The 20,494-nt window shown below is 41.7% G+C and overlaps 1 protein-coding gene and 1 pseudogene across 1 annotated transcript in view; one reads left to right on the plus strand and one right to left on the minus strand.

Annotated features, from left to right (window-relative positions):
* Positions 1-20,494, plus strand: part of HS6ST2 (heparan sulfate 6-O-sulfotransferase 2) — a 384,980-nt gene that overhangs the window by 109,849 nt on the left and 254,637 nt on the right. The gene's annotated exons all lie outside the window — the stretch shown is intronic.
* Positions 6,076-19,038, minus strand: LOC132535879 (prefoldin subunit 1-like; annotated as a pseudogene).

Genomic DNA, 20,494 nt, shown 5'->3' on the forward strand with positions numbered 1-20,494 from the left:
AGGTGGGTTCATTGTTCTTGATAGCTGCATAGTATTCCATTGTGTATATATACCACAGCTTTCTCAGCCACTCATCTGTTGTTGGGCACCTGGGTTGCTTCCAGGTTTTAGCTATTATGAATTGTGCTGCTATGAACATAGGAGTACACACCTCTTTTTGGTTGGGTGTTATGGAGTCCTTGGGGTATAACCCCAGGAGAGGAATTATTGGGTCATATGGAAGGTCCATGTCTAGCCTTCTGACAGTTTTCCAGACTGCTCTCCACAGAGGCTGTACCAATTTACATTCCCACCAGCAATGTAAAAGGGTTCCTCTGTCCCCACATCCTCTCCAGCATTTGTTGCTGCTGTCCTTTTTGATGTATGCCATTCTTACAGGAGTGAGGTGGTATCTTAGTGTTGTCTTGATTTGCATTTCTCTGATAATCAGTGACCTAGAGCAGTTTTTCATATGTTTGTTAGCCTTTTGGATCTCCTCTGTGGTGAATGTTTTGTTCATTTCCTCTGCCCATTTTTGGATGGGGTCATTTGCTTTTTTGCGGCTAAGTTTGCTGAGCTCTTTATATATTTTGGTGATTAGTTTCTTGTCTGATGTCTGGCATGTGAAGATCTTCTCCCAACACCTATGGGCATCTAATCTTTGATAAGGGGGCCCAAAGGATTAAATGGAAAAAGGAGGCTCTCTTCAATAAATGGTGCTGGGAAAACTGGGTTGAAACATGCAGAAGAATGAAATTGAACCACTTTATCTCACCAGAAACAAAAATCAACTCCAAATGGATCAAAGACCTAGATGTCAGACCAGAAACAATCAAATACTTAGAGGAAAACATTGGTAAAACACTTTCCCACATACACCTCAAGGACATCTTTGATGAATCAAACCCAATTGCAAGGAAGACCAAAGCAGAAACAAACCAATGGGACTACATCAAATTGAAAAGCTTCTGCACATCCAAAGAAACTATTAAACAAACAGAGAGACCCCTCATACAACATTGTTTTTATAAAATACTCTCATTTTGTGATTTCTGAACTTCTTACAAATAACATGTTAGATCAGAGTTTTGGTATCTGAGTGTGGATTCAAGGAAGGGACAGTGAGGGAGTTTTGGGACTGCTAAATAAAGTATCTATTTCTGTACAAAATATTGTAGTCTTGGAGTTGTAAGTGATATTTCAAGAAATTCACTGAAGTTATTGGGCTAGGAATTTGGGAATTCTTTATATACAAACCTAATGGTCTCACAGTCTAAGATCATACAGAAATTTCTAATGACTGAGGGTTGTTTCCCTCCTTCAGCAGAATTCTAGCATTCTTTCTAAGTGCAGGCAACAAGTGTAGAGACCTTTCCCACAGATGTTCCTCCCTCTGTCCCCTCCTTTTTTTATCCTCCAGGGTTACTGCTGGGGCTTGGTGTTGGTACTATTAATCCACTGCTCTTGGTGGCCATTTTTTCCCTCCGTTTTATTGGATAGGACAAAGAGAGGAGAGGGAGAAAGATAGACACCTGCAGACCTGCTTCACCACTTGTGTGAATGAAATCGATATTTTAATTGGTAGAGTTCACTTGATATTTTAATTGGTAGAGTACTTATTCATGTATATGTTTAGCTTTAGAATTAGATTAATTAGCAACTGAGATTCGCTCTCTAAATCAGTCACTCTATGTATACATATATGGATACATACATAAAAGCATAGTTACGTATACATGGATCTGTAGAAAGTATAATTTTCTATTTCTACATCATTTATATTTATTTCTCCTCAGAGTCTTGATTATATTCTAGAAAGACTATTATAGTGCTATGGGATTCTCAGGGAGAGAGATGGGACATATCAAAACTTGAATGTAGGAAGTATGTTTATTATTCAGACAGACCCAGCCAGACTCATATTCACAAAAGACTAGACCCCGTGAGCAGTTGCCTTTTTCTACAGCTACCAACTTTTCCATAGTAACTCATAGCAACAAGTTTAATAGGTTGTGCTTTTCTTTTATGAGTAAAGAGAGTTTGGGTTATCAGTAGACTTTTGGGCAGAAGTAGCAGATTCTAAGGCCACTGACCAAGGCCATTTTGATGGCAGCTGTAGAAAGCCCTGTTTATTTTGAGAGGAGGGGGAACATTGCCACCAACTGAAATTTTCTTCAACTGAGAACTTAGTCCTTGGTTTTCTCTTTAGAAGTTAGTCGTTATGCCAGTTCTTTTGCTTTGCGCCACGTGCACTTAACCAGCTGTGCTACCGCCAATGTGTCCTGGAGCTACATTTCCCAGAACCCTGCCCCACTAGGGAAAGAGAGAGACAGGCTGGGAGTAGGAATCAACCTGTCAACGCCCATGTTCAGTGGGGAAGCAACTGTAGAAGCCAGACCTTCCACCTTCTCACGATGACCTTGGGTCCGTACTCCCAGAGGGTTAAAGAATACGAGAGTTTACGAAGAGCTGGTGCTGGGAATTGTGTGGAGTTGTACCCCTCTTATCCTATGGTTTTGTCAATGTCTCCTTTTTATATAAAAAAAAAGAATAAGAAAGCTATCAGGGAAGAGGATGGGATATGGAGTTCTGGTGATGGGAACTGTGAGGAGTTGTACCCCTTTTATCCTGTGGCTTTTTCAGTGTTTCCGCTTTATAAATAATAATAATAATAATAATTTAGTCCTTGATTGCCTCACTAGCACCCAGAGTACTATTTAATTGTTGATTTGGTTTGTTTTTTATCCTTTGTACTCAATGGCAGTGTTCATCACATACTAGGTACCTGCCAAATGCTTATTGAATTGAACTAGCTTGACTTCAGTTGACAGAATATCCTGGAGATTTTTTTCACTTAGAGAAATTTTGTCTTTAGGACTAGATTAATCAGTGACTGAGACTCTTCTATAACTATCTCTCTGCAATTTGACCATCACTGCAGAGGACATCTTTATGATAGAGCCGCATGAAGCATGTAGGTGTTAATTTCGATTCTGGAGTCTCTCTGTGTTGTCAGCAGTCAGCCAAAGAAGTAAAGGTTAGATGGGGAGTCAGGTCTGGCAGCTACCATGGCTGAAAGGACCCCTTTTGGATGTGGGATGGACAGCAAAGGCTGGAATAGTACTAAGATAAATGAGTGTGGAAGAAGAGAAAGGAAATTATTAGGTAGATAAGGCAGAAACTTAAGGAAGCTTAGATAGAGAACAGGGTTCATTAAATACCCAGCCAGATGAAACATGCCATTATCTAGACTTGCAGTTCAAGACCTAGCTTGCAGAGGTTCATGAAGTGTCCAAAATAGAGGACACCTTGGAAACCCTCTGCTTATCTGTCTTGTAGAGTGGAAATCACCACCTGACTTAATCCTTGGGGGTCCCTGAAAAAAACAAAAGGAAATTGTTTATACATCTGCTTTTGATGAAAGGATTTCAGAGCCTTCATTAGTTTTTTAAGAGTAGTCCAAAACACTCCTTCTCCTCTCAAAAGGTTAAAAGTCACTTTCCTACAAAATGTGTGAACTCTCCCCCTTGACCCAGGGGAGCAGCAGTTGAACTCCCGCTTAAACTTTTCAGGAGTGAGGAATGTATGACATCATGATCTGTCACATCTGTGATGGTTTGGAAGTTTTTCCTCACATTGAGTAGCAGAGTTTCCCCAAACACCCTCTCTTTGTTCATCTTCTGTCCTTCAAAGACAGTGGAAGAAGTCCCAGTCCTCTTCCATACCAGTCTTTTGCACTTAAGAACAGTTAGTATGCCTTCCTCAAAGTGGTTTCTCCAAACCAAGGAGTCTTTTGAAATTGTTCTTATAGGTCTCATAGGCTCCAAAACGTTCCCCAGATTGATTTTTTTAAAAAACATTTATTTATTTATTTCCTTGTGTTGCTCTTATTGTTTTATTGGTGTAGTTATTATTGTTGTTGATGCCGTTTGTTGTTGGATAGGACAGAGAGAAATGGAGAGAGGAAGGGAATACAGAGAGGGGGAGAGAAAGACAGACACCTGCAGACCTGCTTCAGCGCCTGTGAAACGACCCCCCTGCAGGTGGGGAGCCTGAGGCTTGAACCGGGATCCTTACGAGATTGATTATTTTTGTCTGGTTTGTCACCATCTTTCCTAAGGTATTAGCAGCTGTAACTGAAGAGAGCATTTTGGAGACTGGGGGCCTAGGGCATAAGTGTTCTAACCAGCACAAATCAGTACATTTCCTTCATTTTGTTGCTCTAGATACTACATTTCTATTAGTGTTTGGTTAATTAGTTTTTATGATAGCCACTTCACACCACTTGTTCAAGATAGAATGACTGTTGATTTGCCGGCGTGATGGTAGATCTGCCTTATGGATAGATCTATTTATACTCATGCTCTTAGATTAAAAAACACGTCATGATGCCTAAATCAGGGTAGTCATGCTCATGTGTGTACTTAAGTGTTTTCCCTCAGGATTAAACAAAATCCTTATTTTTATCTTTCCTATTCTTACTGCTTTACAAAAATACCTCACAAATCTTGGCATTTCAGAATAAACACCAAATTCCATAGAATGATAACAGTGCTTAAAGGCAATGTTCAGACATGAAAACACCAGCAGTTTATTTACTCTATGATCAGTGATTTGTTTCTTAAAAGAACTTAAGTTGGTTTTTTTTTAAGTCCTGGAGATATAATGGTAGATAGCAGTACCAGTAGCATTTAGTGTCTTGTTTGTTTCTCTTTTTTAATTAGATTGTTTTTTAAATTTTTACTATCTTTATTTGATAGAGACAGTCAGAAATCGAGAGGAAGGGGACATTTAGAGAGGGAAAGAGACAGAGAGATACCTGCAGCATTGTTTCACCACTTGTGAAGCTTTCCCCCTTGCAGGTGGGCACCTGAGGCTTGAACCTAGGTCCCTATGCACCTTAACATGTGTGCTCAACCAGATGCGCCTGGCCTCTGTTTCTTTTTATTGTAAATTTGTGTATGTACATATGTGTGTGTGTGTGTGTGTAAACATATTTATTTTTACTATGGAGAGAGAAAGTAGAGCACTGCTCTACCACTTACAGTACTCTTATCTATTTTTGTCTTTCTTGATTCTATGGAATATAGGGATCCAACCAAGGGCCTCACACATATAAGAAGTATGCTATACCACTGAGCCATCTCTCCAGTTCCACATCCAACACGTTTCATGGATGTAATAATTATGAAGAGTCTATTGGCAGAGAAAAAAGCGGTTGTCATTTAGGAGATGAAGAAGATAGTATAGGCGTAGTGGAAGGTGGAGATTTTCCTCCTATCTACAGATTTCAAGAAAGAACAACCTCTATTAAGGGCTGCCTGGATTGAACAAAACCTAGCAACCTATACATATAGCTTTGAGCATAAAGCAAAAATGTCTCCTTAAGCCATTTTGCCATGGCTCTGTTCCACAAAGAAACAAGATGGTTTCTGGATGTCTTGTCATGTTCTGTCCTGTACTGTCCTGACCTGTCTTTATCTTCCCTTTCCCCTTCCCCATCCCCCTCCCCTTCCCACCCATCACCTCACCTCACCTCACCTCACCTCACCTCACCTCACCTCACCTCACCTCACCTCACCTCATCTCACCTCACCTCACCTCACCTCACCTCACCTCCTCTCCCATCCCCATCTCTCACCTCCCCTTTCTACCCCTCCCCACCCTCATCTCCTCTCCTCTCCTCTCCTCTCCTCTCCTCTCCTCTCCTCTCCTCTCCTCTCCTCTCCTCTCCTCTCCTTCCTCTCCTCTCCTCCTTTCTTTCTTCCCTAAGTGATTTTTTTATTGGTTTGACCAGTATGCCCAATGGTAGGCTCAGGCAAAGCATCTTATCTTCCCTCTCTATGAAGTTAATGACTCACCCTCTAGGGTAGGAGTGTTAGGCAGAACCAGGGTTAAAGATACAGAGCTGGATCTGAAAGAGGTTCAGAACATTGTGGGGTTGCCCCCATGAGAAGAATTGGGTTCACAAGACATCTGGATTAAATGTCCATCAGGGCAGAAAAGAGGCTGTTCCCACATACAGATTCCTTTACCCATGTCAGGAATGGGAAGGAATATGACAGAATAGGAAGAATATCTTTCTCTAGAGACTTCCTAGTGTGCCCTTTCTGCCATCAACATCTCCTGAATGCTGTCATTTGGTTCCTTCACATTCCATTCCAAGCAGGATTTTCAGCAGCTGATTGTGAATTACCCTCTTGGCCTGAAGAATAAGCATTCTTCCTGCTCCTTCCTATACATTAGTCTCACCTACTAAACTCATAATTTTTGTGAATGGTTCTTTTTCATTTTGCTCAGTTGTTGGACCTACAGGCCTACACATTTTGCCTCCTGTTGAGTGTCAATGACTTTAGTTTGATGCTCTGTGAAGACCATCTTCACCTCCAGTACATGGGGGCCACCATCTTGGCTCAAGCTTTGTACCTGTGCATTCAGGAGGTAAAAGAGATCAGGATGTATATACTTAGAGGTACATAGCTGCGAATTTATTAGCTATAGATCTGGATACTTGTCATAGAGCTAGAGATCTCTCTCTGATCTGATCTGTTCCCAAGTCTATAATGAATCAAAGGCAAGAACCAGGAAAGTTTTTATTATTAGTGGTGATTTAATATTGACTTACAAAATTATGAGATAACAGGTACAATTCCACACCATTTCCACCACTAAAGTTTGGTGTCCTTATTCCTTTTGTTAGAAATGCAGGTCACAGATATGGATTCACACACACACACACACACACACACACACACACACACACACACACACACACACACACTCATATACACATTTTTTCCTATGGTCCTGCCTTCTCTTCACCTGTTGCTACTTCTGAATGTCCTTACTTTTTTCCTCTTCTTTCTCTGGGTCTTGACAGAATTGGAGGTCAGAGCCCTCTGGTTATCTTCCCCTAACATGTAACCCTCTGGGAATATGGGTGAAGATTCTTCATGGGGGCGGGGGGTGGGCAGTGGCACACTGGGTTTAGTTCACATAGAATGAAGTACAAGTTCCCACACAGGGATCCTGGTTGGAGCCCCCCAGCTCACCATCTGCAGGCAGATCACTTTACAAGTGGTGAAACAGGTCTACTGGTGTCTGTTTTTCTCTCTCCCTCTCCATCTTCCCCTCTTCTCTCAATTTCTCTCTGTCCTATCCAATAAAATGGGGGAAAATGGCTGCCAGGAGCAGTGGATTTGTAGTGCAGGCATGGAGCTCCAGTGATAACCCTGGAGGCAATATATATATATGTATATATATACATATATATATATATATATATATATATATATATATATTTATGAGGTGCATAAGGTGGTAGCTCTGGCTTCTGTAATTGCTTCTCCTCTGGTAGAGGTGTTGGCAGGTTGATCCCTACCCAGAGCCTGTTTTTATCTTTCCCTAGTAGGATGGGCCTCTGGCAAGGTGAGGTCCTAGGACACATAATAAGGTTGTCTGCTCAGAGGAGTCAGGATAGAATCATAGTAGCATCATCTCATCATCTGGGGCCCTAGTCAGGGATATCTATCTATCACATAGATATGGTGGGCTAGACCTCTGATAGACCCCTCTCTTCACCATCACCAGTCACTTCCATCAGGAACGTTATCAGAAACACTCTCGTGGGTCTCTCCAGAACCAGCAAAGTTTAACTATCTCAGATGTGACAGAATCCTCTAGTCACTAGGATCTGACTCCTCCAGTGGCTTCCACATGATCACCAGTGAGGCCAGTGTCCTATACTGATGGATCTGGGGAATTTCCTGTCTCCACTGCAGAACCATCAGCAGTCCTGTGGTACAGGGAGGGAGCAGAAAGAGATTGGGTGGGGCCAGGCCTTTGCACACCTGGTTAAGCACACACATTACGGTGTGTAAGGACTGGGTTCAAGCCCCTTGCCCCCACTTGCAGGGGGGAAGCTTCACAAATAGTGAAGCAGATCTACAGGTATTTCTCTCTGTCTCTCTCCATCTCTATCTCCCACTCCCCTTTCAATTTTTTTCTGTCTCTATCCAATAATAAATAAATAAAATTGAAAAAAAAAGAGAATGGACCAACCTCTAAAAATCGTCGTCCCCCACTCCCCCACCCGCACCATAGTCTCCTCTCTCAGGATTTTCTGGAATAAAAAAAAAAGAATTTTCTCTTGAGCATTTAAAAACATTTAATTAGAGGTGGTAATAAAACGTCACTGAAGCCGTGCAATGTGTTTGTCTTATGAGTTAAATTTTGTATATTTAACACTGCTTGTTCACAAGCTACTAGGTGGTAAAGAACCAATCCATGGAATAAGGGAAATACACAAATAAATGTGAGCACAGGGTGAAAATGAATGTGTGCAAGTGTGACAGCATGCAGTTGTTCCAAAATCAAAACCTGGCATCATTTTTTCATCCTACAGAGAGGCATAAGGCCTGGTAAGGCTGAATCTAGTCAGCTACGCACAGTAGGGTAAATTGATCCGCTCAGTCGAGACTGGGCAGTGTAGTAGTGAGGGGATTTTTTTCTTCACCTCTAACAGAGATAAGACCCTTCAGTGCATTGGGTTGAATTTTTCCTAGCCTTTATTCATTTGTATTTGGTATCATATCATCTCAGCCAGTTTCCTGTTTACTCCCTTCCCTTCTTCTTCTGTCTCCTTAGACTTTAAAAGGAGAAAGAGTGTCTTCACCTTGACTTTCATCTTCACCTAATGGGTGTGTCAGCTGTGTGTCCATCAGTGTCACTCACTTTCTTCTGTAAAGTGACTAGATCAAACATCTAACCTATTAGCATAGGCCTATAATTAATAAAACTCTGGGATTAATTTGGTTTTCAAATTTACATTCTCTGGGGGAAAAAGGATTTTTTTTTTTTTTTGGTCATTACATATGTTACCTGCTTTTGTTTCTGTCTCAAATTGTCTACTTGGGTATCAGGTTAAACTTACTTTTGAAGGTCATCTGGTGAAGTCTCTGCATTTTATATGGTAGGCCATAAAGTGGACTATTGAACCAGCACCTTCTCATATTGTTCTTAATTGTGTGGAAGAACCTCTTTGCAAGAAGTCTCCTTTTCTGATTCTGATAATGAATTTCATTCATGACAATACCTTCATGCCCCTGAATTCCATAATCTTTCTCCTATTTGTTATCTTTCTCCTATTGCTCAGTTTGATGCCCACTAAAATTAGTCACAAAATATGATATAGTCTGATTGGTTTTTGTTTTAGTCTTCTTTGTAATTCCATTTGTTTCACTGAAGATGTCTTCAAAATTTATACGGAAAAGAGTTCTGCCAATATTTTTCCTCTAAGTATCTGATAGTTTCTGATTTAACATCCAAGTCCTTGATCCTTTTGGAATTTACTTTTGTGTTTGGTGAAATATAGTGGTTCACTTTCATTCTTCTGCATGTTTCAACCTAATTTTTCCAAGACCATTTGTTGAAGAGAATCCTCTTTCCCCATTTAACAGTCTGGACACCTTTGTCAAAGACTAGATGTTCATAGATGTGGGGGCTTACTTCTGGGCTCTCAATTCTTTTCCACGTGTCAGTGTCTGCTTATGTTCAAGTTTTGATTACAATGGCCTTATCATACAATTTGAGAGCTGGGAGGGTGATGCCTCCAGTTCTGTTCTTGTACAAACTACTGTATTTTACTGTTGATTGTAAACCATTAATCCCCCAATAAAGAAACAAAACAAAACAAAACCCAAGGCTATGCAAACCTATTATTGGCTTTCTCTTTATTCGCTGTAAATGTGGGATTTTTAGGGACCATCCCTGCAATGTTCATAAAAAACAAACATGGTCTACAATGTATTTGAGAAAGAAACAGAAAATGTTCAACATAATCACTTTCATTATTAAGAACAGGTGGTCTACAGCCTGAGTTAAGAATTAAGCCCCAGTATCTGTGCAGTTTTGTGCCAATTAGGATTGGCTTTAATTTGCAATCATGCCAGAGAAGAACACAATGGCTTTAGAAAGAGCAAACTATAAAGAAGGGACAATAAGTATGGATGAAGGGAGAGAGAAGAATAAAATGAACATTTTCTGAGCACCAGAAATGTGTCTGGGACTGTGCTTGACTGCTTTCACACACACACTGTCATTTAACCATCACAGAAAACCTACAATGTGCACTCTTAAGATTGTAATAATAGTGGCTGGGAAGTGGCTCATCTAGTAGAGCACACACATTCTCCATAGTCAGGGACCCAGTCTGGATCCCTGAGGCATTGTGATGGGGTGCCCCAGGAGGCTAGGGGAGCTTCTGGAGCAGTGGGGCCGGAGCAGTGCTCTTAAATCTCCTTTTCTCTTTCCAGTTCTCTCTCTCTCTCTCTCTCTCTCTCTCTCTCTCTCTCTCTCTCCCTCTCCCTCTCCCTCTCCCTCTCCCTCTCCCTCTCCCTCTCCCTCTGCCTCTGCCTCTGCCTCTGCCTCTGCCTCTGCCTCTGCCTCTGCCTCTGCCTCTGCCTCTGCCTCTCACCCTCTATAAAAAATGGTCACCAGATGAGATCAGGCATGTTCAGGGTGGTATGGTTATAGACCACGTAACAGTGAAAACAAACCAATGGGACTACATCAAAGTGAAGAGCTTCTGTACAGCAAAGTGTATTAACTAAAAATACATAAAGAGCTCAGTAAGCTAAGCAAAAGAAAAAAAATAATCAACCCTATTAGAAAGTGGGGCCAAAATATGGACAGAAATTTCACTGGGGAAGAGATCCAGAGGGCCAGAATATACACAAGAAAGTGCTCAAAGTCACTTATCCTCAGAGAAATGCAAATTAAGACAACAATGAGATGCCACTTTGTACCTGTGTGAGTGTCATACATCAGAAAAAATAGAAATGACAAATATTGGAGGGGATGTGGCGAAAAAGGGACACTTCTGTACTGTTTGTGGGGGTGCAAAATGATCCAGCCATTGTGGAAAGCAATCTGGAGACTTGCCAGGATACTAGAAATGGACTTACCCTACAACCCAGCAATTCTTCTCCTGGGGATTTACCCAGAGGAAATAGAAACACCTATATGAACATATACCTATGTTCATAGTAGCACAATTTGTCAATGTCAGAACCTTGAAGTAACCCAGATGGCCAACATCAGATAGGTGGCTAAAAGCGGTGATATATATAATGGAATACTACTAAGCTGTTAAAATGATGAAGTTACCTCCTTTGTATTGTCTTGGATCAAACTTGAGGGCATCACATTGAGTGAGATACCCAAAAAGAGAAGGACAAATACCAAATGATCTCACTTATCAGTGGGACTTAATAAAGTAGGGATAGGGAGGGAGAGCACAAAGTGAGACATGGACTAAATGTGGTATATTGCACCAAAACAAAGGACTCTGGGAAGGAAGGAGAAGCAGAAAACTTTGGGGGCCTGGAAATCATATGCATATGTGATGAATCCACTGCAAAGCATTAATCCCCTCAATAAAAAAATGGTTACCAGAAGTGGTGATGTCATATAGCCACAGAACCCCAACAATAACCCTTGTGCTAAACATATATTAACAAAATGTATAAAGAAGAGGGTTGAGGGAAAAAGGAAGAAGAAAGAGAGGAAGAGGAGGGGTTAGGGAAGAGGTCATCACAAAGCCTGCCTCATTTCAAAATACTTAAACTTCTGAGAAAGTGTGTTATTTCTTTCCTTATTCTGAGGTCTCCTGGCCTGCTTTCTCACCCAGCTAAATCCAATTGTGGAATTAGTTGAATTGGAACCAAGAGAGAATTGTTTCCTAGTCAGGAGCAAAGGAATTATGTCCAATTCGTAGTTCTTCAGCTGATATCCTTACTTCTGCAGAGGGCCCTCTTCTAAAGAGGGTGCCCTATTTCCATGGGGCTCTGCCCACTTCCATCCTCATCCTTCACCCTCAGAGTCTGCTTCTAGAACATTCTCATTTTGAATAATCACAACTTGCTATAGACAACTATTTTATCTACTTTAAAAATATTTGTGATTTAATAATGATTAATAAGATAACAGGGGTGCAATTCCATATGGTTCCCATTCCCTGCACTGGAAGCTTCTCTATTCTTTATCTCTCTGGGAGTATAGACCAAATTTTTATGGGGTGCAGAAGATGGAAAGTCTGGCTTCTGTAATTGCTTCTTCACTGAATATGGACATTGGCACGGCAATCCATACCCCTAGCCTGCTTTTATCTTTGGCACGGCAATCCATACCCCTAGCCTGCTTCTACCTTTCCCTAGTGAGGTAGGGTTATGGAGGTGAGACTTAGGGATACATTGTTGATGTTGTCTTCCCAGGGAAGTCAGGATGGCATTATAGTAGCTTCTGCAAGTTGGTGGCTGAACGGTGGTAAAATATAAAGCAGGACAAATTGTTTGATAAACAGGAACCCAAAGGTAGGAATAGAGCAGATGCAATTAAGGCTCTTTGTGTGGGAAGAAACTAGGAAGTCTATTTTAGCTATATACCAAGGGGCTAGTGACTTTAGTAATTTTGGGCAAGCATTTTAATAGCATTGGGATATAGGCTTCTCCTGACTCATATCTCTTATAAGTAAGTATATTTTTCAGTTATTGGTCAAGAAACTCAGAACCACCTTTTCTGCATTTGAAGATGACTTAGGGAAAATGAAAATCTTCTTACACTCATTTGTAATAAATCCATGTGACCAGAATTTTTAAAAATATTTATTTATTTTATTTCCTTTTTGTTGTCCTTGTTTTTATTGTAGTTATTACTGTTGTTGTTATTGATGCCGTCGTTGTTGGATAGGACAGAGAGAAATGGAGAGAGGAGGGGAAGACAGAGAGGAAGAGAGAAAGACAGACACCTGCAGACCTGCTTCACCGCCTGTGAAGCGACTCCTCTGCAGGTGGGGAGCCAGGGGCTGGAACAGAGATCCTCACGCTGGTCCTTGCGCTTTGCACCATGTGCACTTAACCCACTGCTTTACCACCCAACTCCCGTGACCAGAATTTTTATGCAAGTCCTTCCTTAGAGGAAAAAAATAAGACTCAATCGGTTGTACCCCTCCTACCTTATGTTTTTGTTCATTAATCCTTTCTTAAATAAAAAATTAAAAAAAAAATAAGACTCAAGGAAAAAAAAGATAAGTTCAGCATTGCTACTGGGAGTCAAACTTCCATACATATAGTAGAATTTATAATTCTGGGTCCTAGGACCCAAAGTTCCTCAGATTCCCCTTTCATCCAGGAATACTATTTAAGGATCTCATAACTCCCATGTCTGTAAACACCATCTGCTACTAGATGGTGAGGGGGAGCTATGTTACCAATGACCCACATACCTTCAGATACAAAGACACTGGGGACTGGTTTGTAGGATCCCATTGGATGACTGACATCATTGAGAATGGAGCTGTTTTCTCTCACTGCCAAGAGAAGAACGAGTAGGGTTGGGAAGGTACATATGGCAGGGCGGGGAGAGAGAAGGGAGAACATGTCGTGATACTGCAGGCTTGCCAGAAGCTGGTGAAACAGAGGTGGGGGTAGGGTGCCAGTCTGTACAAATGTGTACAATGGGAAAGAATTCACGATTGTTAAAATGATGTCTCTCCATAAGTGTGGACTGGTATAGCCATAAAAACACAAAGACTGCACAATATGCTGTGCTCGAGCAAAGAAACACCTTTCAGCATCATATCTGCGCTTGTGCCTTCAAGAATCAGTTCCTTCATGTGGAGGGGAAAAAAAACGTAGATGCTTTCCTGTTTGCACAGTCTTGTCAATATTTACTAGCCAAGCTAATGATTAAACAATGAGTTGTTTACAAGATGGAGGCCAGTCAAATCACAGAGAGGTTGACAACAGAGAATGTGAGACCAGAGGATGATTCTGGGAAAGAGACCAAGAATCCTCTGGATTCTCACTGGGCACCTGTAGTTATTATAGTTTTACAATTGTCTATATTAGTATGAATGCTACTTGAGTTTTAGGGTTCTCTGCCCCTAAAGGCTAAGCTGTAAAGAATGGTTTGCTTGCATGGAAGGCAGAAAAACTAAGGAAGGGAAGCAACAAGGGCTGTTCTTGGTGAGCTTCTAGTGAAGGGTGCCTCTTGGAGTTCAGGGTTTTGGGAAAACTGTCCAGGACTCTTACCACACTGAAGCCTTACGACATTTCTTTCACTTTACTACAGCCTGTCATCAGTGGGGTCACATTTGTTCCACAGAGGTGAGCAATCAATACTGATTTAGAAATGGCTGTCTTGTGAGTCGGGCACTAGCACAGCGGGTTAAGTGCAGGTGGCGCAAAGTGCAAGGACTGGCAGAAGGATCCCAGTTCAAGCCCTTGGCTCCCTGCCTGCAGGGGAGTCACTGCACAAGTGGTGAAGCAGGTCTGCAGATGTCTGTCTTTCTCTTCCCCTCTCTGTCTTCCCCTGCTCTCTCCATTTCTCTCTGTCCTATCCAACAACAAAGACATCAATAACAACAATAATAATAGCTACAATAATAAAACAAGGGCAGCAAAATGGAATAAATAAATATTTTTAAATGGCTGTCTAAAAAGTCGGGGATATATATTTATATATGTGTATGCATATATATATGTATATTATTAGTCTTCTTGACTCTGGATATAATGGGGCAGAATCAGGTAGGCGCATGAATGGCATCTGTTTACACACAGGGAGGGAATTTCTGCTTCCTGGACAATCGCTTCGTTTTCTGCATTTCCTGGGGAACTGCTGGAATCACAAATCACAATTTGTGGCTCACCCTGGGTAATGAGTCATTGGATGGAATTTCATTTGGTAGATTTAAAGAGAGTTAGTGTTGATCTATGAAGCCAGATGATTTAAGAAATTGAAGCAGTAACAAGTAAATTGCTTTTCTCTTGTACTGCAAAGTGCTTTCTAGGCGTTTTTGGCTTTTCTTTTTAAAATGGATTTATAATACCATTTCTCTCCACCTCAAGGCTCAAGTAAACCTCTTGCTCTGATGAATCCTAAATGGCTCCTCATTTCCCACAGATTGTCCAATAGCATTTTAAAGATCTTGGACAGAAAGAAAGCCCACCTGATTCCTTTAAGCAACTCATTCACCACTGGGCAGGGCAGGTATGAAAACTCATGCCAAAGGGGTCTGACAGAGGGAGAGAGATAGACTGGCAGGAATGCTGGAGTTGCCCTAATATCACAGGCTGGAGCTTGCATATATAGGACTGAACCTCTTATCAGTTGTTTTCATACAAGGACCCATTTCAACTGCAGAATAAAAGGAAGTTGAAATTATCGAAATTTCCCATAATTAGTGGTTAAATATGATATTGTAAAGCTCTTTGGTGGACTATTATGTGATAAAATAATTACTTTCTCTCTTTATTTTTTAAAAATATTTTATTTATTTATTTATGAGAATGAGAAGAGGAGGAGAGAGAGGGAGAGGGAGAGAGAGGCAGGGGGGAGGGAGAGAGCAAGTCAACTAGATAGGACCAAACATCACTCTAGTACATGTGCTAAGGGGGATTGAACTGGGGAACCTCATGGTTGAGAGTCTAATGCTTTATCCACTGCACTATTAGACTACATCAGATCATTTCTTTAATGAAGAATTGGAAGCTAATAAAGTGCTTGTGTTACAGCTGATAAAATATTATATGTACATATTACATTGCACATGCTGCAGATTAAACATAATATATATGCTGGTCCCCACCTGCAGTAGGGAAGCTTCAGAAATGATGAAACACAAGCAGGTGCCCTTTTTTCTTTCTTTCTTTCTTTCTTTCTTTCTTTCTTTCTTTCTTTCTTTCTTTCTTTTTTCTTTTATTTTTTTAATATATATTTTATTTATTTTCCCTTTTGTTGCCCTTGTTGTTTTATTGTTGTAGTCATTATTGTTGTTCTTGATGTCATCCTTGTTGGATAGAACAGAGAGAAATGGAGAGAGGAGGGGAAGACAGAGAGGGGGAGAGAAAGATAGACACCTGCAGACCTGCTTCACAGCTTGTGAAGCGACTCTCCTACAGGTGGGGAGCCAGGGGCTTGAACCAGGATCCTTCTGCAGGTCCCTGCACTTCGTGCGCCATGTGCGCTTAACCCACTATGCTACCGTCCGACTCCCTCTTTCTTTCTTTCTTTCTTTCTTTCTTTCTTTCTTTCTTTCTTTCTTTCTTTCTTTCTTTCTTTCTTTCTTTCTTCCCCCATCTCCTCCTGCCCTCTCAATTTCTCTCAGCCCTATCAAAAAAAAAAAAAGGCTGCTAGGAGTGGTGAATTCGCATGCAGATACCGAGACCCAGAGATAACCAATAAAAAACTTTTAAAAATGCATGTATATATTAGATATTCAGAATGTCACTTGATACATGTATAGAGTCAGAAAATACTTCATTAGGGGGATGGATAGTGGCCGGTCAGTGGTTCACCTAGTAGAGTGCATGTGTTGCCATGCATCATGAGCTGGATTCCAGCCCCTGGTCCCTACCTTCCGGGGTAAAGCTTCAGAAATGGTAGCAGCAGTGCTGCAACTCTCTCTCAAAAAAAAAAAAAGTGAAAGAAAAAAATGTCACCAAGAATAGGTTGAATCCTGGCTATAATACTACTGGCAAAAGGGAAAAGGAAATAGATTCATAGTTGCCTAGAGTTGGGGGAGAAGGGCTAAGGGTTGAAAGATTTCTTGATTGTAGTGAGGGTTGTACATAACTGAAAATCTGAAAAGGCGTTGTGGGCTGGAGAGATAACTCATGGAGTAGAGCATGTGACTTGCTTTGCCGGACATTGAGGTTCTAGTTCTGGCACTACATGTGGAGGTGCTAGGGCAACAAGGGAAACTCTAAAATTGCATGCAATGTTTCTCCTTCTGTCTGTATTCCCCTTTCTAAATGAAAAATAGCCCTGGAACACTAAGATCATGCATATGCAAGACCCTAACTCTGGGGGAAAAAAGCCATTGAATGGTACTGGATCATATGTTGTGTGTGCTAAGTGTTAAGAAGGCAGCACTGACACAGCAGACAGGATACGCTGAATGGGGTTGAAAAGAAGTTCCCTATATGGGATGTGAGGAGTTAGAGGGACTCCAAAATGGCCATTCCCTTTCCCTCACTCTATTCCTCCCCCTCCTTTTTCTTTACTTTTCTATCTCATTCCTTCTCCTTCCTCCCTTCCTTTTTTTCCTTCCTTCCTTCCTTCCTTCCTCCCTCCCTCCCTCCCTTCCTTCCTTCCTTCCTTCCTTCCTTCCTTCGTTCCCTCACTCCTACTTTCCTTCCCTCCTTCCTCTTTCCCTTCTTCTTTCCTCTCTTTCTTTCCCTCACTCTCTTTTTTTTTTTCTTCCTACCAGGATCATCGCTGGGCCTTGGTATACCTACACTACTTCACTGCTCCTAGAAACTATTTTTTCTTTTTTATTGTTATTAATGTATTTATAAAATAAAAATATCAACAAGACCATAGGATAAGAGGGATACAATTCCAAACAATTCCCACCACCAAAACTCTGCATCCCATTTTCTCCCTTGAAAGCTTTCCTATTCTTTATCCCTCTGTGAGCATGGACCCAAGATCTTATGGGTTGCAGAAGGTGGAAGGTTTGGTTTCTGTAATTGCTTCTCCACTGAACATGGGCATTGGTAGGTTGATCCATACTCCCAGCGTGTCCCTATCTTCCCCTAGTGGGGCAGGACTCTGGAGAGGTGGGGGTCCAGGACACATTAGTGAGGTTCTCTGTCCGGAGAAGTCAGGTCGGCATCATGGTAGCATCTGCAACTTGGTGGCTGAGAAAGCATTAAGATATAAAGCAGAACAAAGTGTTTAATAGTCAGGAACCTAAAGGCAAGAATATAGCAGATGAGTTTTGGGATCTCCATTTTGGAAACAGCTAGTAGATCTATTTTAGGTATATTCCAAGAGGCCTATGACTTTACTTTTAGGTATAGTTGGAGAAAGAGAGGCAGAGAAGGAGAGACAGGGCCAGGCGGTGGCAAACCTGGTTAAAGTGCCCACACGCTACAGTGAGCAAGGACCCGGGTTCAAGTCCCTGGTCCCCACTACAGTGAGGAAGTTTCATGAATGATGTAGAGCTGCAGGTCTCTCTCTCTCTCTCTGTCTCTGTCTCTCTCTCCTTCTCTATCTCCCCCTCCCATCTCAATTTCTCTGTCTGTATCCAATAACAAATAAATAAAATTTAAAAAATTCAAAAAATGGAAATTAAATTTTAAAAAGAGAGAGAGAAGGAGAGACACTGAAACACTGTTCCACCACTCTTGAAGTTCTCCTCAGCAGGCGCTGTCATGTGGTGGCAGGGGGATTGAACCTGGGTCCTTGCTAAGGCAGGGTAACATGTGTGCCCTACCAGGTGAGCCCCTTTTCTATTCCCATCCCCTCTCCTCAGCCCCTCCTCTTGAGGACACATGCCCCTCTCTGCAGCATCCTTTGAGCAGAATGTTGTCAGGGCTTTTGAGAGTCACTTTTAGGGACAAATCGCAAGTTACCCATGCAAAACAAATCTACACGAACTGCTTTAACCTCAAAAACCCTGGCACACATGAGGGCATAGGTGAGCATGTGACCTTGAGCTTGCTGACAGCAGAGACTAAGTCACTCTGTGCTCATGACCCCAGAAGCCAGCACATAGTGAGTGCTGTGATGGGTTGATGGTGGCTTCTTCTTTCAAGCCAAGAATGGTGAGGGGGGAGTACCTTGGCTGTCTGGAGGTGGAAGAAGGGTCAACCTTCCATCCTCAAGAGAGGGATGGGAAAGTTGTGCTGAAGACTGTGCAGTGATTAATAAGATCTAGGCTTGGAACAGGTGTCAAGAAGGACCAAGAGTATAAGAGGCGTTGAACAAGGAGAACAAACTGTCACAACAGATTTCTGAACTGTTTGGTGAGCCCAGGATGTGGTGACCACAAGGAGACTCAAAAATACAGTCTAGGAGAATTCAGTTCACCCAGTTACAATTAGAAGAGCCTTGCCAGGAAGATGCTGAGCTGAGGAACAATCCCAGGGTCTTGTCTAAGTGATCAGTTGTCATCACCAGACTGCAGTGAAGAGATGGGCCGGGAGGTTTCTGGAGGTCGTGTTGGATGTAATCGCTGCTAGGTAATCCTCCTTCAGTACCAGGGCTCATCCCTGCAGCTTTCCATGTTCTGTGTTTTCCACTGCGGTGGCCTTTGTAAAGACATCAGGTGAACAAACTGCTTATTAAGGTAAGACAATGGAGGCCTCATTTGAAAAAGGTTAAAGATGTATTCCAAAGTGTCAGTGCATTCTGGGAACAGTACAAGTACATGAGCTGCACTGCCTGGTATTTTTCAAAGGCCACCCTAACCTTTTCAAACATGGAGCAGGCTCAAAGGAATGGATTTCCTCACCATTTGATGAGGGAAGAAATCCGTTAAATGCTTATTTTTATTTTCTCACTCAAATCGTCTCCCCGGAGCTCAACAAAGGGAAATGAATCCCGAACATTTTTGCAACTCACTTAAAATACCATTAGAAAGCAGTTGGGTTATTAAAAGCTGACAACAAAAGGCTGAGGAACCCGCTGGCGCTAATAACACCTAGAGCACAAGCAGGAGCACCTATGCCCTCATGTTTGCCAAGAATGACTTTGAACTTAAGCTCCTCGTTGTTAAAGGAGGGGAGCTTAAATTTTGCCAAACCTTTCTTTCTTCCCCTTTAAGTACACCCACTTCCCCAGGTAATTGGCTCAACACTGCTATTTGCATAATTGTCATATTTTTCTGCCTCCCCAGAGGTCTGTTAAGCGTTAAGGTGAACTACAAAGCTTTTGACAGAGTGTACATTTATAAGTGATGTGCAATTCTCAAATCGTGGAGAAAATTCTGTTGTTGCCATTGGGTTTATCACACATTTGGAAAGCGACTGCTCCAGACTCATTGTCTCCCCTCCCCACCGTCCAGGTCAAACCTATTTGCCATTAATGTGGCCAAAGGTATGTTTCCGAGTCTTGAGTCTTCAAATAAAGATATTTCCAAGGACTCTGACTTATCGGTGACTGAAAGCAAAAGTGCTTTTCTTCAAGGTTTCTTTTAACAATGAGGTGCCCCCCCATTGAAGGAAAGGATCTCATCACAGCTCTGCATTGTGTCAGCCATAACATAAAGTGAACTCAGGTGGATCCTGTCACCTTCCCAAGTCTCTGTTTATTGAACTGTAAAATGGGAGGGGGTATCCTTAACTCTCAGAGACACTGGGCACTAATCCAAAAAGACTTGCACCTGTGTATTGATGCAAGGTATATGTTCTTAGGTCTTGGTACCTAGTAAGTGCTCTAATAAATCTAGAATATGTCTCTTTCTTTCTACTGTATATCAAGTGTGGTATTCAAATGAGTCAGAGAGGGCTTGGACTTAAAGATGGGCAAGACCTGCATTTTAATCTCACCTTTGTCATGTTTGTTTATTTTTTCTTTTTTCTTTTTCTTCAACACCTGTGTGATTGCACCACTACTAGGGTGTCTCTATCCCTCCCTCCCTCCCTCTCCCTTGCAATTAAAATAGAGATCCAAAAGGAAGAGAGAGAGGGAAAGAGAGAGAGAGGAGAGAGAGGAGGAGGGAGGA

This window comes from Erinaceus europaeus, chromosome X, assembly GCF_950295315.1.
Source record: "Erinaceus europaeus chromosome X, mEriEur2.1, whole genome shotgun sequence".
NCBI classification, from domain to species: Eukaryota; Metazoa; Chordata; class Mammalia; order Eulipotyphla; family Erinaceidae; genus Erinaceus; species Erinaceus europaeus.